At 48.2% G+C, this 21,556-nt stretch overlaps 1 protein-coding gene and 1 non-coding gene across 5 annotated transcripts in view; both read left to right on the top strand.

The window, feature by feature from the left end:
* LOC144156244 (U-scoloptoxin(11)-Sm5a-like) overlaps nt 1–21,556 on the top strand; it is a 240,614-nt gene that overhangs the window by 126,419 nt on the left and 92,639 nt on the right. The window contains exon 1 of one of the 4 annotated variants that reach the window (XM_077688156.1): nt 7,847–7,959. The exons of the other annotated variants lie outside the window; for them this stretch is intronic. The gene's annotated coding sequence lies outside the window, so the exon portion shown is untranslated. Of the gene's footprint in view, nt 1–7,846; nt 7,960–21,556 lie in introns of those variants that run through there. 4 annotated transcript variants of the gene reach the window in all.
* On the top strand, nt 455–526 carry Trnat-ugu (transfer RNA threonine (anticodon UGU)). Its single transcript has one exon. It is a non-coding gene; the product is annotated as a tRNA-Thr (tRNA).

Raw genomic sequence — 21,556 nt, 5'->3', positions numbered from 1 at the left:
CAGAGCCCGGTCAACTAGCGCCGCCCCTCGACCACCGCGGGAAGACGTAGAACGTCTTTCCCCAGCGGCCGCACGTAAGACGTGATCGGAAGTCGGGGATAGCCAAAGGCATTTCAGACTGCTGAAGCCAGAACCGCTTCAGCAGCAGCGTTGTAGACCGCTGCCCTATCTTTCTGTATTTTCCTCAACGAGCCCCTCATTTCCTTACTATATTAATCTGCGAAAGCCTAGCGAGGGTCTCGGTTCTGGCAGCCTTGATGCCTAGGTAGCATAAGAGGGCTTCCCGCCAGGTACCCGCTCATGACAGGCTGCAGACGCTCGAGTCACGCCCCGGGGGTTGAAAAGAAGGTCCCCTTCTCCCCGTGTAGTCAGAGTGGCGCTGGCTACCACCCTCAAGCGTCAGATACACTTCTAGTAAATATAAATAGCCCAGAAAGTGAAGGAGAACACAGTCGCCCAGATAGCCGAATTGGTAAGGCATTCGACATGTAATCGAAAGGCGTGGGTTCGTTCCCCACTCTGGGCGCGTGTTTTTCTTTCTTTCTTTCTTTCTTCAGTGTATTAAAAAAATGTTTACTTCATTAATCGTAGTGAAAAAGAAAAGAGCCTAACCACACTCCTATGCCTCCTTTGGCGTTGTAGACCGCTGCCCTATCTTTCTGTATTTTCCTCAACGAGCCCCTCATTTCCTTACTATATTATTCTGCGAAAGCCTAGCGAGGGTCTCGGTTCTGGCAGCCTTGATGCCTAGGTAGCATAAGAGGGCTTCCCGCCAGGTACCCGCTCATGACAGGCTGTAGACGCTCGAGTCACGCCCCGGGGGTTGAAAAGAAGGTCCCCTTCTCCCCGTGTAGTCAGAGTGGCGCTGGCTACCACCCTCAAGCGTCAGATACACTTCTAGTAAATATAAATAGCCCAGAAAGTGAAGGAGAACACAGTCGCCCAGATAGCCGAATTGGTAAGGCATTCGACATGTAATCGAAAGGCGTGGGTTCGGTCCCCACTCTGGGCGCGTGTTTTTCTTTCTTTCTATCTTTCTTCTGTGTATTAAAAAAATGTTTACTTCATTAACCGTAGTGAAAAAGAAAAGAGCCTAACCACACTCCTATGCCTCCTTTGGCGTTGTAGACCGCTGCCCTATCTTTCTGTATTTTCCGCAACGAGCCCCTCATTTCCTTACTATATTACTCTGCGAAAGCCTAGCGAGGGTCTCGGTTCTGGCGGCCTTGATGCCTAGGTAGCATAAGAGGGCTTCCCGCCAGGTACCCGCTCATGACAGGCTGTAGACGCTCGAGTCACGCCCCGGGGGTTGAAAAGAAGGTCCCCTTCTCCCCGTGTAGTCAGAGTGGCGCTGGCTACCACCCTCAAGCGTCAGATACACTCCTAGTAAATATAAATAGCCCAGAAAGTGAAGGAGAACACAGTCGCCCAGATAGCCGAATTGGTAAGGCATTCGACATGTGATCGAAAGGCGTGGGTTCGGTCCCCACTCTGGGCGCGTGTTTTTCTTTCTTTCTTTCTTTCTTCTGTGTATTAAAAAAATGTTTACTTCATTAACCGTAGTGAAAAAGAAAAGAGCCTAACCACACTCCTATGCCTCCTTTGACCGCTGCCCTATCTTTCTGTCGACTTCACTTTGATCAGCCTGTATGTATATATATATATATATATATATATATATATATATACATACATACAGGCTGATCAAAGTTAAGTCGACAGGTTTTTAAAAAAATAGGCGCTTAGATTTACGCGAATACGACTTCTACAGTGAGGTTATGCGCCCAGGGGGACTGATAAGTAGGAGGTAATTATTGATTTTGGAGGCTTAATTAACTAAAATTGATTAATTACCTTTTTAGTGGCTGCAGTATCAGGCATGTTTGTATTGGAAAGTTAGACGCAATCTTGTTTCTACGGAGTTTCAATTGGCGGAATTCTTCTAGCGCATCCCTCGTCCGAGATATCAAACGGCGAAGTTCACTTGCCGTTTGCATAATTACGCATGCAAGACAGTCTGTACCGGCGCAAAGCTCCTCCCTTCTGTGACGCGCCTGCTGTATAACGGTGTTTAGTTCGACAAAGGGGTGGAGGCACAGAAAAAAGTGATAACTGACACCCATTCAGTCTTGGCTGGCGTTATCGCAATCTGCAGTACTCGTAACCGCTATCGAAACACAGAACGAAAGGGAGGAGCTATGCGCCGGTCTTGACTTCTAGCATGCGTAATTACACTTCGTTATTTTATATCACGAACTACGGATGCGCTAGAAGAATTCTGTCAAATGAAACCACGTAGAAACACAATTGCGTCTAGCTTTTCAATACAAACATGCCTGCTTACTGCAGCCACTAAAAAGTTAATTAATCAATGTTAATTAATTAAGCCACATACATAAATTATTACCTGCTAATTATGCGTCCCCCTGGGCGCATAAACTCACTGTAGAGGTGGTCTTCGCGTAAATCTAAGCGCCTATTTTTAAAAAAACATGTCGACTTAACTGTGACCACCCTGTATGTATATATATATATATATATATATATATATATATATATATATATATATATATATATATATATATATATATATAAGGGTAGTAGAGACAGAGACAGTAAACTTATTTCTATTTTCTACGTCTTTCTCGTTTGTCTCTGTCTCTACTAACCTTATTTTTTCGCGCTCTGTGTGAGTTTTTATCTTTTCAGACTATATATATATATATATATATATATATAGGGTTAGCAGTTGAACTTTTGAAGATGGTAGAGACCACAAGAAAAGAAAACTTTGAACAAGCTAAAAGCACGATTGTTGCCAACGTTTCAGCAAAGAGACTCGCTTTCGTCAGGGCCCTGATGAAAGCAAGTCTCTTTGCTGAAACGTTGGCAGCAATCGTGCTTTTACCTTGTTCAAAGTTTTCTTTTCGTATATACATATATATATTGTATTGAAGATAGTACGAGCAGCAAGGTCACTTCCTTAAATGGGTATGAGCGTATAGTAGTGGGACAATTCACCCAAATTGGGTATGTGCTTGGATCTGGGACTGGCAGCCCCATCGAGAGGGCTGTGTGCGAGAGCGCCCATCAGACCCGGGAGCTCGCTCTGACGCGTTTGGACTTCACGGCAGTAAGCCCTCGCTACAACGTCTTGCCAATAAACCCCCCTATATTTTGGTGGAGGTCCTATTCGATTCATCATGTATAACAGGGGGTCGCGGACTACGACAAAAAACACCTTATAGAAGCCCGCCGGGATGCCGTCAGGACCTGGAGCTGAAGCCGCATTCGCCCCATTTCACTTTACAAGGTCCCCAACCTGGAATTATGCAGCAAGCGAGTGCTTGCGCCCGCACCTGGAGGAATCGACCAAGAAATGGCGTCGCCGCAGCCTGCGCCCATCATGTGCTCCGGTGTTCTGCTCCAACGCGAACCTACCCACTTCACCCGCAAGGATGATAACGACGCAGAACGCTGGCTGACCTCCTACGAAAGGGTGAGCGTTCATAATGAATGGGATGACGCCATGACGCTGAACAACGTCGACCTGTATCTTGACGAAGTCGCGAAGTTGTGGTTCCGTAACAATACAACTGATACGCGCACTTGGACGAATTTCAAGGCCCGATTCCTGAAAGCATTCGCTCGACCCGCTGTGCGCAAGCTTCGCGCTGAACAACGCCTACGCACGCAAGCCCAGCAAGAGAACGAAACATACATAGAGGACGTCGTGGACCTGTGCAGGCGAGTGAATCCTGCGATGCCCGAGTGCGATATAATCAAGCACATTCTAAAGGGCATTGAAGACTATGCATTCCAGATGCTGCTGGGAAAGAACCCGCAGACTGTGAGCGAAGTCACAAATTTGTGCCTGAGGTATTCGACGAGCTGCGAAATCAGCGCGTTTTCACACACCAGCGTCCGTCTCCGAGGATCGCTATCATCCTTAACCTTGCCTCCTGACCTTTCGTGTCTTTTGCCCCACATTGAGCAGTTCGTTCGCGAAGAAGTTACGCGGCCGCTGTCCCTGCTCCCCAGTGCTCCTGAGCCTGCGGGTCCACTGCTTCCGACTGTTCGCCGCCTAGTCCGAGAACAGGTTGCCGCGACGTTTCCTTCAATCGGCCAACCGGCGCCTGTGCCCGCGCCCGTGACTCCCGCTGTAACAGCACCGTTTGCTTCGTCTTTGACGGTGCCCTTCGCGCCACCCGTTGCGGCACCTCTTGAACCCCAAGTGGCGGTTCCCCTTGCGCCACCGGTGGCCTCACCTCTCGCCTCTCCTGGAACGCTACCGTTCAGTTACGCTGCAGTCGTCCGACAGCTGCAACCAGGCGCTTTCCAGCCTTACTACCATACGACAGATCTGCGAACGATGGCGTATAACCGACTGACAGCTCAAACACCGAATCCCTGGCGCACTCCCGACAACCACCCGATCTGCTATGTGTGTTGTACTCCAGGGCACGGAGCCTGGTTTTGCCTCCGGCGGCCATCGTTTTCTAACGACGCCCCACATCGAGCGCCCGCATATGGACCTCAGCAGTACTTCGCTCGCGTTGACGCGGGCCGGACACCGAGTTTGTACCCTGCGGACCAACCGCCACGATTCTGACTCACACGAAGTTTGAACTATTGATCGCAGCGACTTTGACTTTGACCCTTTGCCATTTGATTTCGAACGAAGCTTTGCGTTCATCCATCGTCGTCGTTAGACGGAGGGATGCATGATTTTTTTGTCTAATTTTGCGCGTCCATGCACCCCTCTCCAAATCTGCTCCAACCGCGTCGGAATGGCGTGATCGGATAGATAATACGAGGGACCCAGGTTCGATTCCGACCACGAAGATCGCTTATCACTTCACCCGCTATTATCATCATCGTCAGAGAAAGTTGGCTTTCCCGCCGGGCGTTTACACGCGCGACATGCGCCATTATTGATACACAGAAAGCTTCGCTTTAATAAGAAACTTTCATCACGACGGACGCTTGCAATGCAATTGAACGAGATGATCATCACTCGCACGCAGCGTTGTTTCCGTGCAGCGCACTCTAAAAGGGTGGCATTTTCCGCCACCGCACGGGATGCAGAGATCTGAAAAGCCTCGGGGCATTTGCGTCGATCGTGGCGCTGGAATACAGCGAGCCGACCACTGCACTGGAATACAGCGACGGCGTGCGACATTCCCCTGTTAAAGGCGCAGCAGCGGCTCCATCAGACTGCACTACAACGAGGAAGCGTATACTATGCCGCCTGTTCTCGGCGGCCCAGTCCCCACGGGCAATGTCCCCGTGCTTTCCAACAGCCTCCCCGCTTTGCCTGGGCCCGCTCGGTGTTTTCCAGTGATTTCCGTCCTCTCCAGCGTGTTCCATCGCTCTGCTAGTGCTGGAAAACGTGGAGGTTTCGTAAGTTTACCAATGACAGTCCTTAGCTGCGCTTCACTGAAATTATGGGAAATAATGTCGCCATCTCAGAAGGATGGACAGTGATGATAGAAGCTTTATTGATGCATCCTTATTTGGCTATGTTTCACAGATGATCCAACACTGTTTTAATTTTCGCATTTTTTCGCCTCGAGTTCATACGATTTCTGCTGCCCACCGATGCGTTTTTTAGACTTTAAAATTCTGTCGTCTTGGTAGTAGGAAAACTTTGCGGACTTTTTACCCTCAGTGTGCGAGTAAGCGACAATGTTCGCTTTGTGGAGGGGGCATAGTAAGGGCACCTTCGGAGTCGGTATCCTCATTAAATGTGTGTGAAACATTAACCTATGATTGGCTTAAAATTTTGGCTCAGCATAGTTCTTAGCCGACTAACGCAATAAGATATGAGGCGGCTGTATTTCTATCGCAGGGAAATATGCCACATTTTCGGCATTAAAACAATTTTTTGTGTCTTTTTTTTTAACTTTGCTCCTACCGAACCGGCCTTGCAAGCGGAAGCGTCATGTCAATAGTTTGCAACTGATTGGCTTCTGGCATTGGATAGTTACTAAGGACAGCCAGCACGATTTTTGCGTCATCTTAGCTGTAAAACATGCCATGATTTGCTTTGAGGTGCGTGCTTACGAGAATTACGAATAGTTTGTCCAAGGACTAAAAAAAAGGTATAGCGTCGTCCATTCTATTTCAGCTTCATTTCGTGGAGTGGCTATTTCTCGCAATTCCACTATGCTCAACTCCTCAGAGGGCAAGAGGCCATTCTCACTCCTGAAGTGCCTCTTTCGAACCCGCCAGGAGATCCTACACCCTTCCTTTGAATCCACCGAGTGAAATGTTTCTAGTAAATGCATGCCGATTCTGACGAAAATAACATAAATAAATAAACGTTGACTAACGTATTCGCATTTCCTAAGCTCTTTAGACCGAAACTGACAGCGCTCAGCTCCTTGAGTGGGCGTTGTGTTGCTGTGAGACGCCCTTTCCGGATGGACGTTCGTAATCTGTCAAAGTGGTTCATTTGATTCACGCTCTTCGTAGCACCGCATGGACACGCGGTGAAACTTTTTTTCAGTCATACGCTCTATCTTCTGCAGAAGGTGGTTCATATAGTGTTACGCTATTCCCGCAATTGCGAAATGAGCTATTTTTAAGACTCCACGTTGCCTTCATCGCTGAAATTCATGTCTAATGAAAACACTGAAGTCCCGTTCACACTGCAAAAGCAGTTGGTCAACATTGTTCGTCAACAATGGCGAAACATGTCTTGGAGGGCCCTTTCACACCGCGGCAATGTCAACTGCTTAGGAACATGTCGTTGACGCCCACCATCAAGCGCCGACAGCTGGGCAACACGTTGTCACCCATCGAAAGCCCGCTCAACGCAGAACGCGCGTTTTCGCGCCGCTACATCCACCAAACAGCCTAGGCAGCCTGAAGGGGCTTCCCCATAAAGGTAGGGCGAGTGGTCTGCCCATCACGCAAAAGAGCGGTGCACTGAAACAGAAGTGGTACACAGCCTACAATGCGGGGAGTGCGTTACCGGCAAGCAGTATTTTTCTCCCCCTGAAGGCTATTAAAGTACATCCTCCTCCTCCTCATCATCATCATCAGCCTAATCAGGTCCACTGCAGGACGAAGGCCCATCCTCCCGCCTCTGTCCTGCGCTGCCCGAGTCCACCCCCGAATTTCCTCATTTTGGTCTCCCCTTCTTTTAGAGCCGACTCTCGGCGTCCACTCTGTTAGTCCTCCGCCGGTTGTCCCTTGGTCTCAATACAAGGCAATCCGAAGTTCATTTCTTTTTTCTTAATTTGAACTATGATATCTCGTATTCGAGTTTGCTCTCTGATCCAACAAGCTCCTTTCACGTCGTTACTCTTATCACCTTTCAACGAGTAACAAAATTTTACCAATAAAGCCTTTTTCTTGTTGATAATTTTTTTGCCGGCAGCCCTACCATGTGGAAAGGGCCTCATTCGCCGTATTGTATGCTTTGGCGCTTCGGCATCCCTCTCGCAATACTAGAAGCTGTTGACAGCATGGCGGCAAGCAGAGGGGCTGGCCAAGTCGTGTGGTATTCCGGACTAGGGATGCCACCCAAGCACAACTCTCATTTCTGAGCTCTCTCTCTCCTCTCTCCCTCTCTCTCTCTCTCCCTACAGGCTTCCGATTTTCTACCGACAATTACTTGCATCTGAGAGGACAACTTTTTCCCTTGATCTTTTTAAGGGTGTCGCGTGGGTTAGATAATGCTCTGGGGTCGTGAAGCTGATGTGCTATCGCCGACTGCCCGAACGAAACCACTACTGCCTTGCCTGTGGCCGCAGCTGTGTGTGTTGCGAAAGCGTTTGCTTGACAACGGAATGCGTTGTGCCTCAGCGAGAGGGCTGCGCTTACTATGTTCGGAATTTGTCACTGGCGTGGACTCAACTCCGCATCGGGTGTGGGCAGTGTGCGAGGCAGACAGTGTTCTCTGCTTGTGTCGGAATGAAGTGACACGTTAGAGCCCGCATATCGCAGGAAGTAAGTATACCTTAAGTCGTATGGCGGAGGCAGTCGACCGCCTGTGTATAGAAGCGCATGCCTTGACGTAGTATTTGTTCGAGACGCATCTCTGGGTTGTTTCTGAAGTTAAAGAAAATATCGCACCCTATCGCGGCCCCAGCGGCCGCTTTTCAGATGGAGGCAAGAAACGACAACGGCCGTGTGTCGAGGTTTCGGCGCATGATACCACTTAAGTGTTAAAATCTAATCCAGAGCCCTCCACTAGGACGCTTGCTGATAGCCCAGGTGTAGGTTCGCCACATAACCCTCCCCCCCCCCCCCCCTAAACAAAAAAAATCGTGACGTTAGTTGTGTGTGGTTGTTCAAAGAAAGTGGCACGGGGATTCGATGATTCCTCGTGAACCATATACAGGCAAGACGATATTCCCATCATGGTTGAATATAGTACTACGCGGCGTCAGGACGAAATGTGCGAACCATGGTAGATGAAGCGCTGATTTAATGAGCGGCCATGATGGCATGAGCGAACCAAATCTATGCTGCATTCAGCACGTTGTCCTCTTCACTCAGGCTTCCATTGCACCGTACGCCACTGCCTACTTCGTCGTTGTCTTGTAACAATAGTTATCTTTATATGATATGCATATAATATCAGTACTACATTTGCATCAGGGTGCACACAAGGGCCGACGCTGAAAAGAGAGCGAGAGAGAGAGCGAGAGAGAGAGAGAGAGAGAGAGAGAGAGAGAGAGAGAGAGAGAGAGAGAGAGAGAGAGAGAGAGAGAGAGAGAGAGAGAGAGAGAGAGAGAGAGAGAGAGAGAGAGAGAGAGAGAGAGAGAGAGAGCAAACGTTTATTGAAACAACAGGGACGGGGCAAGGGAGAAAAAAGAGTTGGGAGCTGTGGGTGGCCATCCTAGTCCGGTAAGCCGCGTGCCGCGGCTGCCATCCCCGCCCCAGAGATCAAGACCTCCTGGTCTTCGAGCTGGCATCTCTGCAACGCGCATCCCCACTACTCAAGGGTAGGGGATACTGGTGGTGGAGGTTGGTGGGGCACGTCCAAACGAGATGAGCTGTGGTGTTAGGTTCATCGCATTGGGGCAGTTAAGTGAGTAGGTAGTATACGGAGAGACATATACGTATTAGCTTCAATCGAGGCCAAATTCGGGCGTCTGCGGTAAAAAGGGAAGATTACGAGTCAACACATCCAACGAGCCAGTACATCCAACGTGCCACTACATCCAACGTTGGATGTGTTGGCTCGTTGGATGTAATGGCACGATCGATGTATTGGCATGCTTTTGGATGCAGCTACTCGTTGGATGTAGTTGCTCGCAGGATGTGGTGGCGCGTTGGATGTAGTGGCACGTTGGATGTAATGGCCCATTGGATGTTGTTGCTCACCCTTCTGAAGAGGGAAGGTGTAATGATGGCAGCGTCAATAGACCCTGTCAGGACGATGGCCCCCTTCCCTTCTCGTGGCTTTGTTGTGTCCCCCTCCGTCGGCGGGAGCGAGGTGTGGCCACCGCCGACGCCACGAGTCGCAACCCTTTGTTGGGGCCTAGCCAGCGGCTTTTTACGCGGCGTCGGGGAAGGCTTTCCTGTCCTCCTCCTGACCTTCCGGGACGGACAGGGGGGAGCTGAGTGCAAAACCCTAATTGGTACGTGCGCTGCGCTAGGGAGGCGGCTTCGCTTACGACCGTTCGCGCATCCTTTAACGAGTGCGTACGGAGCTGTTACCAAGAGCGGTCGCATCAAGACTTGCTCCCGTGGAGGTTTCTGGGCGCCTGAGGATTTTTGACGATCCTTCTGAGGATTTTTTTTATTCACACCCTCGCATCGACCATCCCGTGAAGTTTTTCGCTTCCGCGCGTTGTGTGAAAAAAAAAATACGTAGTGCTTTGGCACCCCCTTGCCTTGGCTAGCCGAAGCGTCACAGCGTAATCAGCGACACAAAGGGCAGTGGTGGCCCGATCCAAGGGCGAGAGTTTTAGGCGCGCTCCCGCGCAAGCAGGCTCCAGGAACGCTCGTTCTCCACTTCCCATGCGTCGAGAGGAATTCGGGGAAGACATGTGGCTGACCCCCCCCCGGCCAACGTCCATCGGAATTCCGCAGCCCTTTTGTCCAAAATCTCGGTCCAAAATAAAAACATTACGGGTTTTAAGAAGCTTTCGGTGCATTTACATATAATTTGACTTTTAATTTTGCTTCTATTTTGATTTGTTTTTGGACAGGATCTCCAGGATCTACTTTTTAAAAGACGGCATCTGTCCTCTTGGGATTATTTAACGCCTACCTATGAATCCGCATACCTTTAAAGCGATTTCTCCTATAAATATTTGCTGAGGATAGTTTCTCGATCGTCTTTCATTTGCTTGCTTTTCTCGTAAAGGCTATTTGAATTGATTATTAAATTACTTAAAGACGTTCTTTTAAATTTTTTTTAGTAGCGAAGTTCTATTTCACAAAAGTGCCGAATCTCAGCTTCAGATATATCAATGAGCCGCGATCCAACGTTGCTCATATTAGGGGACACTGCTTTGACGTAGATGATTGCTGCGTAAAATATTTCTTACCCACTAAGCGCTCTTCCGTGCTGTTAAACAAAGCAAGCACCTAACTGATAAATGAGAATGGGGTGGTTTAACACTTCAGTTAGAAAAAAATTATCATTCGGGACTGTAGCAATTAAGTGTTACAAAACTCAATGTTTTGTAACTCAGTGTAATAAGCAAACCTCAGTGTTTTGTTTATTACAAAACCCAGAGTCTCTCAAGCAACCGTCTGCTCCACCTGCCGTTTTCACGGCGGCACTCAAATTAGGGCTGATTAACTCTAGTGGGTGCAATTATTCCTCGTACCAATCAACACTTACACGTGGAAGAGAAGGCGGCGTAGCGTAGCGCACGCTGCCTGCGACGCTAAAACACTCCAGTCGCGGAGTTCAGTCAGACTGCGTTGAATTAAGCCTAGAAATGTAGTTATGTTAGGCAACAGGGCATCACGCGCTGGTAGTAATGAAACGTTGGATGTGGTGGCGCATTGGATGTACTGGCCGAAATTGGATGTAATGACACAGCTTTGGACGAAGTTGCTCGATGGATGTAATGGCACGTTGGATGTAACGGCATGTTGGAAGCAGTGACCGAAATTGGATGTTTCTGCTCGTTGGATGTAATGGCACGGTGGATGTGCTGGCACGTTGGATGTAACGGCACGAAATTGGATGTTTCTGCTCGTTGGATGTAATGGCACGATGGATGTGTTGGCCCCAAGCGGAAAGGGACGGGTGGGGAGGGGGATAGGTGCGTCGGTTTGCTCTACAGTGGTAGAGGATGTTCGTGTAGGTTTGGGAGAGGGGAGTAAGGGAGTTGGCAATGCTGGCTGCGCTGTTGGCCTTTTCTGGGAATGCCCAGTGAAGGAGCGTACCACCTCGTTCCCAGGGAGGGCAGTGTGGCTGGGTGTCCACACTATGCGGGCATTAGGGAGGGTGGGGCATTGAGAAAGGATGACCAGGGTAAGAGCCGAGTGCAAAACGACGGCAGGCAGCTTGTGAGTCGGACAGAATTGTTATTGTGGTACTTGTGGCTTGGATCATTACAAGGGCAATGGCTGCTTCTTCGACCGTGGTAGTAGAGGTTGTGTAAACAGTTGCCGAGGTGAGGAAGGCATTGTCAAAGCGGGCAACAGTAGCGACGTGAGCGGGTCGTTGAGGGTAGGGAGAGGCGTCTGTGTACAGGGTGGGCGGGTCGCTGCCGTATTTTATGATAACGTGGCGTGTACGATGCTGACGACGGCCGGCGTTGTATGTAGGGTGCATATGACGCGGAATGCAGAGGACGGATGTTGCGTCGCATTGATGGAGGTATGCGTTGTGGCTAGTCCGGAGTTTCTACCACCTTGTCTTCGATAATCTCCGAGAGGGTGTTATGTCGACCCAGTTTCAGTAAGCGGTTGGTAGAAGAGAAGGTGGGCAGGCCAAAAGCTGTCTTATAAGATTTGCGCTTTAGGACATCGATCTTGACATGTTCTTATGGTTTTAAAGTAAGAGAGGGTGCCCCGTAGGTGATGCGGCTTACGAGCATTGCTTGTATGATGCGGCAGTTATCTGTTTCCTTGAGTCCGTGTCGGCGAAAGCATATTCGTTGAATTAGGTGTGTAAGTTGGGAGACTGTCTGTAGAAGTTTGGGAAGGTACGCGGCCACGGAGCCATCGGGGTGGTAGTGGACTCCCAGGATGCGGAGGGTTTTGACGGTGGGGATTGCTTGCCCGTCGAGAGTGAGTGAGGGGTAGGGGGAAGGGTTTGGTGGGCGCCCGCGGGTTCGTCCTCGGAGGGCGACCAAGGCGGATTTTGATGGGACGCAGCAGAGACCACAGGTTTGGAGATATTGGAGCGTAGTGTCGAGACTATCTTGCTGTTGTCCGGGGGAGACTGTGTTGGACCATATGGTGAGGTCGTCTGCATATAAGACGTACGACACGTGCGAAATTTGTTCAAGTGGTGTCGGGAGTCCCATGAGTGCTATATTGAATAGTAGTGGTAAGACACCCGAGCCTTGGGGAGCGCCCTTTTTCGGTGTGTGAAAGGTCTCTGTCTGGTGAGGGCCAATGTGGAGAGTGGCAGGTCGATTGGTCAAAAAGGCTTTCAGAGTAGGAGCTGGATGAACTACTGTTGCATTACCTCAGCGCGTTGCCATTGATGCAAAAGAGTTATCCGTGCAGGCGGCGCAGCCGTCATATCGCACGACAGGTAAGCGTGACGGCACGTGAGTAAAACAGGTTCACCATGGCCTTGGAAAACTGTCATTCTAACAAACCGGTGACGTGAAGTGTCGCCAGTCTACCTATCGAAGTGATCAGCGCCAAAGAGCGAATAAACGAGAGCGAAGAAAGGGACGCAAACACGACGTAGCAGTGAAGAGTGTTTTAATGAGGATCGCCAGGGGAAGCCATAATGTTTTCGCCTTTAAAGCATGCAAGAAAGCTGCAATGCCCCGAGGAATTTTTTTTACCTTCTAGCCGTCTAAATTTAATTGAGACAAGGATTGCCGAAATGTTGCGCACGGTCGCATAAAGAATCAATAATACGGCGTGTGTTTGATATCAGGGCTCTGTGAAAGTTTGCATGGTTCATAACGTTTGGAACCGATTGGTTTCGTATGCGCAGAGAAGGACACAAGGATAGTAAGCAATATTACGTTTATTGCCACCAAAGTGAATAAACTTCCGGAATGGCGCAATATGAAAATGTTTTTGCCTTCTTTGATCCCTCTCCTCTTATGTATACATCTACGCATTTATTTTTACCCGGTTTCGATTGATTTCTTTCGTTATATGTTGTATTTTGTATACCTTATATTCATGTACCCAGTGCATCACCTGAGAAGGTGATGCACTTGGTGAGCACTTCAAATAAATAAATAAATAAATAAATAAATAAATAAATAAATAAATATTCGTGGGGTCCACCAGGCCTGGGCGTCTCAACAAAAGACAAGCGCGCGTAATTTTGCAGCCATGAAAAAAAAAAGGGAATCGGAAGGATGACCACACAGGGGTGCTGTGAGTTTCAGCCTCAGCTGAGTTTACATTGTTGATTGATCTTATTGGTTGATTGAAATGGGTTAATTCATTTATTTATACACTTCTACTCACTTGCCATGTGGGTGTGAATGTCGCGTGTGATGGTGGATATATGCGGCTCTGGATTGCAGGATACGTTTGCGCTGCTGAGTCAGTGAAGGAACGTGGCGCCATTGTAAGGAAAATGTTATAGATGGGGCGCCAACGAGTTTCGAGTGAATTTGCGTTCGCAGTATCCTGCTCGTATCCCCCTCCACGCCTTCAGGAAGCGACGCCACCCAGATGTGTACGCGCACATGTGCTGAGGAACAGCCGTGTTATAACCGACTTAAAATCAGCAACAAAAAACTGAGAACATGTAGCATCAGTGAAACCCGAGACCTCTGAACACCGATCTAACTTGCTGACAAGTGCTCTGATTGCGTCTGGCGGTGACCCTGGGCTGTGAATTCTGGGCTAGAGGTATTGAAGGCCTAGCTTACAATGGGGAGCTCCACACTTGCTCACCCGCACTGCTGACCGACTTATTCAGCATGCGTGCAGGGCCATTGTGATCCCGGAAAACAAAATTTTCTCTTGCCTGATGAGCATTGTAAGTTTTCGTAAGCTTTATCTCGGACAGTTCTTATCAATAGTGTTCAGCAACCCTTGCTACAGCACGCCATAATCGGGCTTAGGATATTTTTGTACTAGTAGTAGTAAACACCTTATTTTGCCTCAAAGTTGTGGCTATTGTACCACTGACTATTCACTCAGTCATCTAGACAGCGGGTGAATCGAATAGGAAACATTGGTCGTTTTTTTTAGACGTTTGCTGCTAATGAACATCTAAACTAAAGCCCTGGAACAAAATAACTTCTGTTCTCATCTTTCTCTCTCTCTGAGAGGAGTGGCTCAGTTAAGCTGCAGAAACGGGGGATAGAAACATTTCGTTCGGTATGCGCGAAGAAGTTAACAAATCATGAGTTATCTACGTTTATTGCCACCAAGGAGAACACCTTTGCATAATGAGTACTAAGCACAATGGGGTTCACGAATAATTTTGCGAAAGTAAGCTTATACCCCTGCCACACAGCAGATCTAACGACATTTAGAGCAAACATCATTTGCTCTGACTCTCGTTAGTTGGGCGCTATACCGAATGACATTCGAGGTGAATGGCATTTTGCGGCTAAATGAGAGCTCGTTCAGCGGCCAAATAAGTGGCCTCTACAGCAGTTGCGTGTCACTAGTCAAGAAAATTCAGTAATAAAACAAAGAACACAGTTTGTACAAACTGTCAGTAAGCTTATATTTTCCTCTTCATATTGTTTTTTAAAGAAAGACAAACATGTAGTTACAAAAAACTGGCTCCAGTCCACGCTGTGAAGGTGGTTGGAAAGCAAAGCTTTAAACGACACCCACAACAATTGCCCATGCGACGTCACTTGAATTCACACACGTGGCTCTACAAAGAGTGAAACCAGAGATTCTGCCAGCCGTTATCTAGAATTCGCGGGGGCGGCGTCCCGAACGCAGCAATAGCGCCGGCCACGGCCGGGCTAGAGCGGTGGACGCCGCCGCCGTAGCCCGGCCGTGCGTCTGCAGAAAGAAAACGGAGATGAGCGTCTTTCGAAGGGTGAGACAGCGAAACCTAACCATCCTGATGTGATAGCTCAGAGGTACCCCACCACGCAACACAAGCGCAGACACCGAAGCAATTCGGCATGTGAACTTAGTGATTGCCATATATACCGGTTTAAGCTAGTCAGTTTAGTAAGTTTGAGAATTGCGAGAAAGCTGAGGGAACTTTTATAATCGCTATTTATCCTGAACCAGTTGCTCCTTGGGCCTTTTGTAATACCTGTTAAAACACCACCGAATTGGTATTCACCAATTTAGAAAATGGAGTCCCATTCGTGGCAAGCAGTGCGCAAAAGGTAGCGTTTCTCTAGCAGCCCAATGTTTGTATGTGGTCGCTGCATTTTGTTTTCATGTCCTGCAAACCAATCGTTAACGTATCTTCCGTCGGGTCCGGGATACCCAGGAGGTGCTGTAGCACAAGTTAATCAAGCCACGCGAAGGAAGCGCGCAATGGACGCGAAGCTGCGCCAAAACAGGCCCAAAACAACCGTCGCTAAAGCAGACGATAAAGCCGTCCCGCCGACGCACCCTCCGGTGTGAGCAGGCACCTGTGCACGGCCACGATATCAGCGAGACCTTGCAACACCGCATCACCACGGCTGCGCCTCTGGGACGTGAGGTAGGACAACCCCGTTCCCGCAACGAACACCTACCGTGACTTTGTCGTTCACCTTGAACTCTTTCCCGCATATTCGAGCTGTGCCTTTTCCCTTCATTACCGGACGTTTGACTGTTTCTCGTTTGTTAAACTTGTTAACGTTTTCTATACCGCGTTCTCACAGTCCCCCTCTATTCTTCGGTTCGCCAGTGCTCTTTAGTCTCTCTGTCCATAGTGTGTGTATTTATTTGGATTTTGTATTACATAAACATAGTCTCGTTCAAAATTTATACTACTTGTATTTATTATTATTGTCTCGAACCTGACAGTGCTCCATGAGCGCTATTCTCGACTGCACAAATTGACAGTGAACTGTGAATTTGCCGGAAGTCTTTTCTGATTGGCTTTCAATTTTGGTCACGTGCTTCCGGTTGACAAAGCGGTTGTGTGTGCTTTCGTCATTATGACGTTTCATGACGTTTGCAGGCATCAGTTCTAAAGTTTGCTTGTTTCTCTTTACTGAAAGCCCATAGTTCCTGGCCGACAATGAAAAACTAGACTAAATGCAGCGGACATGACAACGTACGCCTGCCTTTGCTATTCAACAATGGGCCTCCTCGATTTACCAGTCCTGGACGGTCCGCGGGCAGTCCGAGGACTGCCCCCGTACCGGATGCCCCATAGGAATACATGGAAAAAACGAGCGCCGGATAGCGTCTTGGGCAGTCCACGGACGATCCGGGACTGATAATCGAGGAGGCCCAATAATACGGCTTGTATGTCACGCACTCTCTGTGATTGGCTGAGAAGGAGTGACGTAGTTTAAACAGCTGGCGGGACCGATTACGTTACGCATTGGCAACTTTATCGTGCGTAAAAGTGACGTAATGTTACGTAACAGCTGGAAAATGGCGGTTGCTGTCGCCGTGAAATAGGGCAAAAAAATTCACCGACCTTTGGCACCATGAGTGAAAACCGCCTCCCCCTCCCTAGCCGCGTTGGGAGTTTCTTGCCGCGCACGACACTAAGGAACCGTTGGCTGGTAGAGGTAGAAAGCTTTGCTTGAAAAAATTTTGGCCCCACGCGCGCTGATACGGATTTCTTGCGGACCTGTCTCGGCTTGTGATGTCTACTTATGTCACATGAATTTAAAAGAAGAATTATTTGTTTTTTTTTAAAAGACTATTACTTATGAAAACATTCCAGACGCACTTCAACTATAATTTGCGAGCTTTCCAATCGTCCCCACTATCACTATCAAATGACATTTGTTTCGCCCTGTAGACCCGCACGGTAAAACCGAATGTCATTAACAGCTAATGTCGTCCACTTTGAACGACATTAGATTTGCCGAGTGACCGGGGCATTAAAAGTGGTCAAGTGAGCTAGTGAGATTCAGAACCTGTCGTCCCATATAATAACGTTGTGGCCTGAGAATAACGTTGTGCCCCCTCCGCCCCGCCTTTGACCTAGAAGGATGGCAACACAAAGTATACTTGCATCGCATCGCAACTTTTTGGATGACTTTTTCCCATCCCAGTTGCCACCCGCAACCCCTCGAAAGAAAAAAAAAACGTGCGAATTTTATTTCTTGGAACCTGAAATTCGGTCTTTTGGCTCGTAAAGTGATTGTCGGAAAGTGATGGCGAACTGCAAACCCAAACCCTGTTCTCTTACGAAAATTCGGCTGGTTACGTGACACCTGTGGCGTCTCGCCTTTTCAAAAGGGCGCTAGTCCTCGGCTTAGCGCAAATCTGTAAATAACGGTTGCGATTATTACCATACAATAAAACGGAAGCAACATGGGTGAATGCCAGGCAAAGAAGTCTGATGAAGGCAAGAAATTACACACAAGTGTTAGCTCCCTTCAACCAAAAACAGGCAGTATTTTTGCAGTCCACTCTGGGAGGAACAAAATATCGCGTCTCGGATATATTTCTGCTCCAACAACAAAAAATCTTTTCCCCGTTGTCGGAGTTCTTTTCAGCGGTGTTCCGGCACCGGCTTCTGGAATGCAAATGGGTGAGCATTTACAGGCATCAAAGGCTAACGGACATTACTTAGTACCCGGCACGCCAGCGCAAGTCCAAAGGGTTCGCTGCAAGCGCACACAGCGTATCTCCTCGACGCCATCCCATGAGGCACAGTGCGCGTCGCTCAACGTTCCGTTCAATCAGGGCTCGTCACCAACGCCGCTGCGAGGGCCGCCTTTTCCCGGCATGCCAGTTCTTTTTCGTCAGCCGGCTAGACAAACGGTCCCACGAGGAATGGGTCGCGAGGAACGCTCTTACGGTCCAGAAGGTTCACCCCGCCACTTCTGTGCAATGTTTGCCGTGCCGCCCGAATAGCCCATCGAAGAAGAGATGCGCAGATAATACAGAGAGGGCAAATTAAATAAAAAAAAAACCTAATGTCAGGGTAAACAACGGCGACTAAATACAGCTCCACGTCTGTGTTTAAGTCCACAGTCTCGCTCGGTTCCCCAATAAAACTTTTTATTTGCTCATGGGCATACACGGCCACTGTCAGACATGAAACAAAACTATTTTTGTTTTTTTTTATTATTATTTCTCTGACTTTTTTGCTTGCGACGATGAAGAGTGGATTAGAATTAACACAGTTGCTTGCACTGCAGCCGTGCGTCCACTCGGGGAGTTTTAATAAATGTTCCCTAACTAAACGTTTGCCCCCATACGTTCCAGCAGTTGGTCCACGAATCGATATCGTCTTTCAGTCGCTTTAACTGCCCAAACAGAGGACAATCACTGAAGAAGAAATTTTGGCAATAAGGTTTCGAGTTAGTTGTACACCACCTACTTAGCCTCTGCGGTGTGTCTCGTATCCCCCACATGGAGTAACGTCGTGATACATGAACAAGTTCAACAGGGGCTTTGCTTTGGTTCGTAAGACCTATTTGTCTGATCCCATGGTCTGGAGACGTATATTTAAAGCTACACTGAAAGTGTAAAAGCAAGTTTGCCTATATAGATTGAATCGAGTGTCGTAAACGCAAGTATATCACTCGCGGGAGCAGCAGTGTCTTGTTCACGCCTGAAATGCCAAAAGTTCGAAGACAGGTGCCGCCACCCCATACACTTTCCCGGCGTACGATTTGTGGCATCACGAATAGCGGATGCTGAAACAAATTTGGTGGACCTTGTATTAGTATTTTCTTAAATAAACAGTGAAGAATGATCATGTTAATGCAAAACAAATGTATTTGGAAGAGCTTTCTGGGAACGTGCCTTTTAAAAGGCACAAACATCACCTAGCAAACATTATAACAGAGAATGCCTATCCACAAGGGGAGTATTTTTTTTGGTTTCAATTTCGTTGAAATGCTTCGCACTGCGGTGCAAGCCCATTCTAAAGGCGCCTGCTCAAAGGAATACCTTATCTAGTTACCACTAGCGTATATATACAGGCAACAGCCAGCGGCATAAGTCAGATAATTACAGCAATCGGCTACGCCACCGCTAAGCAATGGCTATCAACTTCCTTGAGGCGTGTATGTTCTACACTTTCTCCCAGAAGGCAGCACCTCACAGGAAAGTTTTGCTTCGAGCGGCATAAAGGGGCGCGTCTTGATGGTCGCCTTGTCCGGGCGCCGCCATGCCACTGGGGCGACAAAAATACTTTTTTTCTGATTGGCTTACAATCTTTGCGGTGAAACGAAAAGCCAATAAGGACAGGCTTTCAGGAAGATGGCGCCGATCAAGAAAAGTCGAGAATCGGGCCCGGCTAGCCCTGGGCGCTTTGCGACGTGATGTTTAATGCCACAAAAATGAAAGGGAAACGGGAGATGGAAATTTCGTCTTCATTATTTACCTCTTAACAAACAGGTTGAGCAAAAGACGGGAGATCTACGAAACATGTGAGCTTGCACTTAAGACAAAAGGCTATTCAGTTGTTGTGCACCTTTAACCTCTTATAATAGAACCTCAGCCTTTGTTTGGGATTCTTTTTCCTTTAGTTAAATACTACACGCTTTTCTTCAGCAGATGGCTCCGTCTTGGTAAAATTTCACACACAAAAAAAGCGTTGGTGCAAATCGCGGTAGTTTTAGAAATACGGCATGAGGAAGAGGCATAAAGGAGCGGTGAGGGCGAAAAAATACGAACTGGGTAACCCACTTCTCTGCCTTCCCCCTTCTATGAGCGTCCGTCCACAGCCACTTATCCCATCGTACTCCTTTCTTCCTACTTTGTTGCTTCCATTCTGGAGGATCGTGAGCCAGACAGCACTCTGGTCAAACTGCTTGTCTAACCCTTGGTTATAACTTTCGCCCTCCTCGTGATAAGTGGTTTCCTACAACCATCTTCTCATCCGCTCTCTTCTCCTGATAACCTTTTATGTAGTCATTCCCTCTCGCATTCCACGTCCGTTAAATGGACTCCTTCTTTTCTCCTTTCTCCCTCTCTCCCTCCCTCCCACCCTCTCTTTTTCTGACCATCTCCTCTGACCTTCTGTAACAGCTAGCCACGAGCCTGTAACGCCGTGCCTGTATATGCTATCCCATTTAGCATCATTTAGCCCTACACTGGAATTGGGAAAAATGCGGCCAACTGTCCTTTTTTTAAAGCGATAGTTTTTCTTGGGCTACTTAAACGCGAACCTTTTTGGTATGGCTGTATGTCTGTCTGTATGTCTGTACCACAATTCAGCTGCCCCGCCAAAAATTACGAGACTTCTTGAACGACACGTTTAAATAGACAAAACATTTCCGAACTACTAAATGTGGCGGCATTGTTCATACTTATCAACATCGTTGAGCAAAAAGAAAAGCATTGCTTATTTGAGGCAAAACATCAATACACAAGTGACATTTGTAGTGTTCTTTTAATTAAAATATATAAAAAATATGGCTGCTTGATTTTCCCCTTGGGAAATACGAAATACGCCTGGAAAAAGTATGTATCGACCGAGAAATTCAAAAAGCGCCGCGCCCCCTCAAGGCAACGTTCCAAGAAGTACAACAGTTTGAAAAAGTTCCAGCAGATGGCGCGCCAGCTATGGAACGTGGCGTTGTTGAAGTGACCTGAGCAAACCTCCACTGAATGTATCGTGTGAGGAGCGTAACGGGAGGGGGAGAACGTGAGGGGTGGGCGGGGAAGAGAACAGGGACGTGGCAGGGGCGGCAGAAGACTGTCGTCTTTCAGCGACGTTTGCGGCGAAGTGAGCAGACGCGCGGGGAATTTTCGCTCGAATGTCACCGAAAGTTGGGCGAGTTGGTGTATCATCGTCTGAAAAACACAGCGTCCAAACGATGGGGAGAACAAGAAAGAGGCACAACACAAGCGCTGACTCACAACTAGCGCTTTATGAGGAAACACAAAGAATAATAGGAAACACGAAGAACGCGCATGCGCAGAGGAACAAGCAGAAATTGATGAGGTTCAACGTACAACAATGCGCTAAAAAGGCGAGAGAAAATCGACCATCCCTTCCTAAATAAACTCGAGAGGAGAGCGCAAGCTAAAAGTGCGTCCAACCTTCGCTGAAAGTGCGCCCAATTGAAAGCCAAACCTTCCAAGACCGAAATCGCAAACGGAGAATGAACCCATCGGGCGATTTTTCGCGCAATAAGTAAACGCATCTATGAATGATGTGGCTATGTACCGATACGCGATCTTATGAGAGGCACACTACTGCACTCCTTCTTCCTGATCGATGCGTGTATTTGCTTATCTAGAACCGCTCCTTTTGCGCAATTTTCATGTAACCGTTTTGACACAACGGAAGCCCGGTTCCACGCACGAGCCGTGTGTCCAGAGGTTTTATCAGTGGTTTTCGGTAGACCAACGGGTGTATTGG

This window comes from Haemaphysalis longicornis, unplaced genomic scaffold, assembly GCF_048455015.1.
Source record: "Haemaphysalis longicornis isolate Haplotype H1 unplaced genomic scaffold, Haemaphysalis longicornis Haplotype H1 scaffold_1, whole genome shotgun sequence".
In the NCBI taxonomy this organism is placed as follows: Eukaryota; Metazoa; Arthropoda; class Arachnida; order Ixodida; family Ixodidae; genus Haemaphysalis; species Haemaphysalis longicornis.
The sequence above is the reverse complement of the archived record's forward strand: the minus strand, read 5'-3'. Positions and strand labels throughout refer to the sequence as shown.